General features: G+C 39.0%; 1 pseudogene; it reads left to right on the plus strand.

The window, feature by feature from the left end:
- The first annotated feature begins 5194 nt into the window (after positions 1 to 5194).
- LOC129401021 (U6atac minor spliceosomal RNA) lies at positions 5195 to 5263 on the plus strand (annotated as a pseudogene).
- The last annotated feature ends 903 nt before the right edge of the window (positions 5264 to 6166 follow it).

Genomic DNA, 6166 nt, shown 5'->3' on the forward strand with positions numbered 1-6166 from the left:
AATGAAAAATGAAATTCAAAGTAGTATGAAAAGGTACAGTAAAAATAACAAGTTAGTTTTGAGGACAGAGATAAAGAAAGGAGCTCTGAAGTGTCCTTATACATGTAGGAACTATGGAGGAAGCTTTCATGGAGCTTTTAAATTACAGAAGCTAGGAGGAGGAGCATATCAACATATTGTCATGTTTTCAAGATTGAGATGAAAATAGAACAGATTGCATTTCTAAAACAGGTAAGCAGAAGAGGAAAGTCCAAACGAGCATCTTCTGGGCCAGAGCCTTAGTACAGCAGGTAGGATGCTTGCCTTGCACACAGCCAACCCGGGTTCTATCCCCCGAATCCCATAAGGTTCTCTGAGAATTGCCAGGAGTAATTACTGCATGCAGAGCTAGAATCAATGTACCCTAGGCATCACTGCAGGTGACCCCAAAAGAAACAAACAAAAACAACAACAAAAGAGTACTTTGAATATTACCTCTTTCGAAAAACATCTGCTTTGAAAAATTCAAATGGTGATCAATTTAAATTTTGATCACTATCCACCTAATAGGATTGGGAAGATGGGGATTAAAATTTGGAGAGCAAATTTATCATCTTAAACATCAACAAATATCACGTAAATATTGTAGGACTTCATTACAGCTCACGTGCACCTGTAGTCTAACACCTTAAATTATCTTCTCAGGAATGTTGTTTCCTGTGGGTATAACTCCAATTCATCCCCTGTCAATGTCACTGTCACTGTCATCCCATTGCTCACTGATTTGCTCAAGCGGGTACCAGTAACATCTCCATTGTGAGACTTGTTGTTACTGTTTTTGGCTTGTTGAATATGCCACAGGTAGCTTGCCAGGCTCTGCTATGCAGGCGAGATACTCTTGGTAGCTTGCCAGGCTCTCTGAGGGGCAGAGGAATCTAACCCGGGTCGGCAGTGTGCAAGGCAAATGCCCTACTGCTGTGCTATCGCTCCAGCCCATTCATCCTCTGTGGAAAGTTATTTCTAAAATACACATTTGATCATCCTACAACTTTGCTATGCAAAATTTAATGTCATTCAAAATATTCATGAATAAAATTCCTGTCTTGTATGCGTTATCACTGAGTCTCTTGATGATCCAGTCATCTATCCCTTTCTTATATTTGTTTTCCAGCACTGGTTCAACTAAATTCCACTTTGAAGCATCACATATTTTATGACACCCTCACTATATTTATTATTTACCCCTTGCACTTTGCAGTGTTGCTCTCTTTCCCTTGACTAGTCTTTCTCCCTAGCTCTGTCAAATAAAATTATGCTTATTTCTATATTCTCCTTGCATCCTCCCAAAATTCCCATGTTGAAATCCATGTAATAGTATTAAGCTGCCAGCGTCTTTGAGAAGAACAAGAGTACTACAAGTAGAGTCCTCAGAAATTAATAGAAATAGAGTTCCTTCCTTCCTTTTTGTTTGTTCTGTTTAGAGCCTACACATGGCAGTGATCAAGGCTTACTCTTGGCTCCATAACCAGAGATCATTTCTTATAGTGCTCAGGGATCAAATGGGATGCTGGCAATAGAACCCAGATTGGCTTCATGCGAGGCAATAGCTATGTCTGCTGTACTATTGATCCAGCCCCTGCAGTAGACTCATAAAAGAGTCCTCACAGAGCTAGTTCCCTCACCCCTTCTGCCATCAATGGCTCACAGACGAGATATCAGAAAGAAGGTCCTCATCCACACCTTACCATGCTGGCACAGTGATCTTGTGCTTTCAGCTTCCATAAACATGAGAAATAAATGCCTGTTGTTTATAAGGAATTTCATCCTTGGTATTTTGCTATCATAGCCCAAATAGACTAAGGCACCCCCAGGTTAAATTATTTCAATAAAGCCTCCTCATAAAGATCTATCTCCCTCCCACCTTCTCTCTCTCTCTCTGCCCCTCCTTTCCTCCCTCCCTCCCTCCCTCTCTTCATCTCTCTCTGTCTCTCTCTGTCTCCTCTCTGTCTCTCTCTCTGTCTCTCTCACTCTATGTCTCTGTCTATCTGTTTACTCCATGTGTAGATCTACCCAGAGAATTTTAGCAGTCACAACATTGAAGATTTCCAATCAAACAAAAAATCCAACCAAAAACAAGCCTTTGTGGTAGTTTCAAACCTTCTCAGTTCCCAACTGACAAGCGTATAAACATACTAACTTTGAGGCGGCATGATAGGCATGATTATTCTCTTTAATTATTCATTAAATATTTTCCTTCACTTAGATGTCACAAAACTCCTTTCATTCAAACATTTTTATCCTTATCTATACTTCCTTGGATTTTCTCAAAGGATTTTCTCAAAGAACCATTTTCTATCTTAGGGTAGGGCAAAAATTGCTCCTTAAAAAACTTTTCAATAAATAATATTCAGAATCTAATAGATGAAGTTTAAGAGCACACTATTAGTCATATACTGACAATAACAACAAGACCAGCAGCAAACCATGTTGGTCAAAATGAGTTCTCACTCTCCTTTATGTAAGTAGCCTATACTGACTGCAAAACTCTCTTACATGCATGTTTTCATGTGTTCTGTGACCGAGGCTAAAGAGCAAACATCTATTTGATGTCACGTATTTTTTTCAATAAGGGAAAATGAGCTATAAAAATAACAGAAACACACACTGACATTAAATTCATCTTCTTACTCCATTTTTATTGAGATACTGTGATTTCCAACGCTGCTGATGATAGCTTTGTGCATGCACAATTCCAACAGCATGCCCATGGCAAATGAGCTCGAGAGTTTCTGAAGACGGGCATCTGTTTGTGGCTTTCCCATTCTCAGCATTGCACGCACAGTCATGGAGGTGCTCAACCAGCTAATTGTATTCCTCGTTGATATTGTCAATGATAGCATCTTCCCACATTGCCGCAATAGTTCCAAAGAGCTCCCAGTTGGTGGTCATTCTGGGAGTTCTCTTCTTAAATTTAAACTTTGCAGTCCATTCTCCCCACTCTGTGAAGGAGAATTTTGCACGAAGGAGATGGTGGTCTGATCTCGTTTGGAATTTTGGGGCAATAGCGACATAGGTCAGGCAAAACCATCGATTAAGTAAGATGTGGTCAATTTCTTTGTGGAACTGTCCATTGGTCGACTCCGATGTCCAGCGTTTAGATTTGGCCTTCTGGAACTGTGAGTTCCCATGGATGGTTTTGGTCAACATGATGAACTCAGTCTCTCACCCTATTCATTCCATTCTAGGTCATGGGTCCCAATGTGGAGTTCTTCAGGTAACCTTCTCAGTCCTATCTTGGCATTGAAATCACCACCAGTGATTTTGTAGAAGGTGTGGTCTTCTTTATAAAACTTCTCCAGCTCCATGTAGAACTTCTCAATTTCTTCTTCATTGTAGTTGGATGTTGGTGCGTAGGCAACAAAGATAGAAACTGCAGGCAGTGAGCCACATCTATTCAAGCGTAATCGTCCGATTCAGGTTGTTAGGCATTCGAATGAATCAATGATCATGGCCAAGTTCGTGTTGACAAGGACACCAACACCACAGATGTCTCTATTGTCGCATGTTCCCAGGAAGAGTTCTTCTCCAGTGTTGAAAATGGCATGATGTGATCAATGCTTTCTCATCTCGGTCAGACCAATGATGTCATACTTGATCTTCTGTGCTTGCACCATCAGTTCCTTGATGGATGCTTCTGATGCCAGTGTATGTGTGTTGAAAGTACAGACAATCATTTTAGTCCTTCTTTGTTTTGGCAGTCTAGTTCATTTCTGAGATTTTATCAGCCTCTCCTTTCTCATCCTTCTTAACGCTGCCGTATTTGGGGCTCTTTCAGTGTCAGGGGAATGAGACCCATTGTTGTTACTGTTTTGGGCATATTAAATACACCACAGGTAGCTTGCCAGGTTCTGTTGTGGGGGCGGGATACTCTCATTAACTTGCCAGCTCTCCAAGAGGGATGGAGGCTTTTAGGGCAGCCTCTATTTGCCCTTACATGTGTTCCCATGGTTCACACCATATTGAACCTCATCAAATATGGTGCAGTAATTATGGAAAATGGGCATTAAGTGTCTTATGATGGTTCAGAAAGTGGCCTGGAGCATCGCAGTGGGTGGGTAGTGGAAGCCGTGAAGGTCTGCCCATGAGGTATTTATCTGCCTCAAGTAGGGGTCATCTGGGTATGATCCCTGGGGCGCCGGAGATTAGCATAAGCAGGCAGAGGGTCTCTGTTTCCAGGTCTCATTGAGTCTTCACTCATGCTTGGGGCTTCACTCATGCGTGAGGTTCGGCCGAGTGTCCTGAAAGCGGGCTGGAGGGTGACGGTGGCTGGGTAGTGGTAGTGGAGGTAGTATAACTTTATATTGTAATTAATTTTGGACAGTTGTAGTCCTGGACATACAAGAAATTCCCTGGAATTTGGTGCTTGATTTAAGCCTTTCTTACTTCCCTTCACAAGACCTTCTGCAACAAGCAGAGTATGAGTGAGTATATATACTTATAAGTGTATATATATATATATACAGAGTTGTATCTATATGTCTATGCATGTATACTTTTAAATTTATAATGCATATATACTTGTATTGTGTAAGTATATAAGTATATATACTATATATTATATTATACATAATGTATAATATATTATATAATATATTTTATATGCAGATCTCATTCCCTGACTCTGAAAGATCCTCCAATTGTTGGGAAAAAGGAGTAACGAGAGGTTGCTAAAATCTCAGGGCTGAGAAGAATGGAGACGTTACTGGTGCCCGCTTGAGTAAATCAACAAACAACAGGATTACAGTGATACAGTGATACTTATGTATATATATATACTTATACTTATATATAATATATATTATAAGTATATATGCTTACTTATAAGTATATATGTATATAAGTATACATATATAAATATACATACTTATGTACTTATGTATATAAGTATACATATATATCACTATATCAGTGTCTCTGTATCACTGTCATCCCATTGCTCATCAATTTGCTCAAGCGGGCACCAGTAATGTCTCCATTGTGACACTTCTTGTTACTATTTTTGGCATAATGAATACGCCACAGGTAGCTTGCCAGGTTCTGTTGTGCGGATGAGATACTCTCAGTAGCTTGTCAAGCTCTCTGAGAGGGGTGGAGGAATCGAACCCTGGTCAGCCACGTGCAAGGCAAATGCCCTACCTGCTGTGCTATCTCTCCATTAGCACTCCCTTTGACAAGGATGGAAGAGGTTTAGGTCTGCAACACGCATACATATATACATATTTATAAAAAATTTGAGTAATCATCAAATGAATGAACACAGTGGATGGGTAACTGCAGGTCAAATTTATATAAAACTATCCTTAGATCAGTTTTTATAAGTGGTACCTATCATATAAAAGTGATATGGCTCACCACTAGCTGGATGTTAGAAAAATTCTGAAAAACTATTCCAAATGTTTTGCAAATAAGCCTTCCTAGCATAAATATAAAATTAAAATTTAAGATAAATAAAAATCTAACTGCACGGCAGAGCCTGGCAATCTACCCATGGCATATTCGATATACCCAAAACAGTAACAGCAAGTCTCACAATGGAGATCTTACTGGTGTCCACTCGAGCAAATGGATGAACAATGGGATGACAGTGCTACAGTGTTACAGTAAAATTCTAACTACAAAAATTACCATCTCCTTAAAAACAAAGTTAACATATTTTTGTACCAGAAAACATTTACTAAAATAAAAAATTTATAATCTTATTGCATTTTCTTAAAACAATATTTAATTAAGGAGAAACACAAGCTTTAGTTATTATAAGAGTGAGCAGAAATACTATTTTCCTATAAGTATACTTGTTACTTGGTAATTTTACTGTAGTGAAAAATCTGGGATAGGCCAACTTCTGTTCTTGTGTAGACATTTAGTTGTCTCAAAACATGAGGATGGTACTATAATTGGTACAGACATAGGCAGTTTACATAAAAATTGTCTGACTTGTTCATTAATTTCTTCCTTTTCTGAACTTAGGTTCTTTTAGACTGTCAAATTTAACATCTCACCAAATCTCTCACACTTAAACAATTTTTCCTACTGCTGGAACTATCTTTAGAATATGATTTTATCCAACAAGCCAAGCTGTGTATATATATTTAGAACAGAGAAGGCATCATGAAAACTAATTCATTTG

The sequence above is a fragment of the Sorex araneus genome, chromosome 1, assembly GCF_027595985.1.
Source record: "Sorex araneus isolate mSorAra2 chromosome 1, mSorAra2.pri, whole genome shotgun sequence".
NCBI lineage: Eukaryota > Metazoa > Chordata > Mammalia > Eulipotyphla > Soricidae > Sorex > Sorex araneus.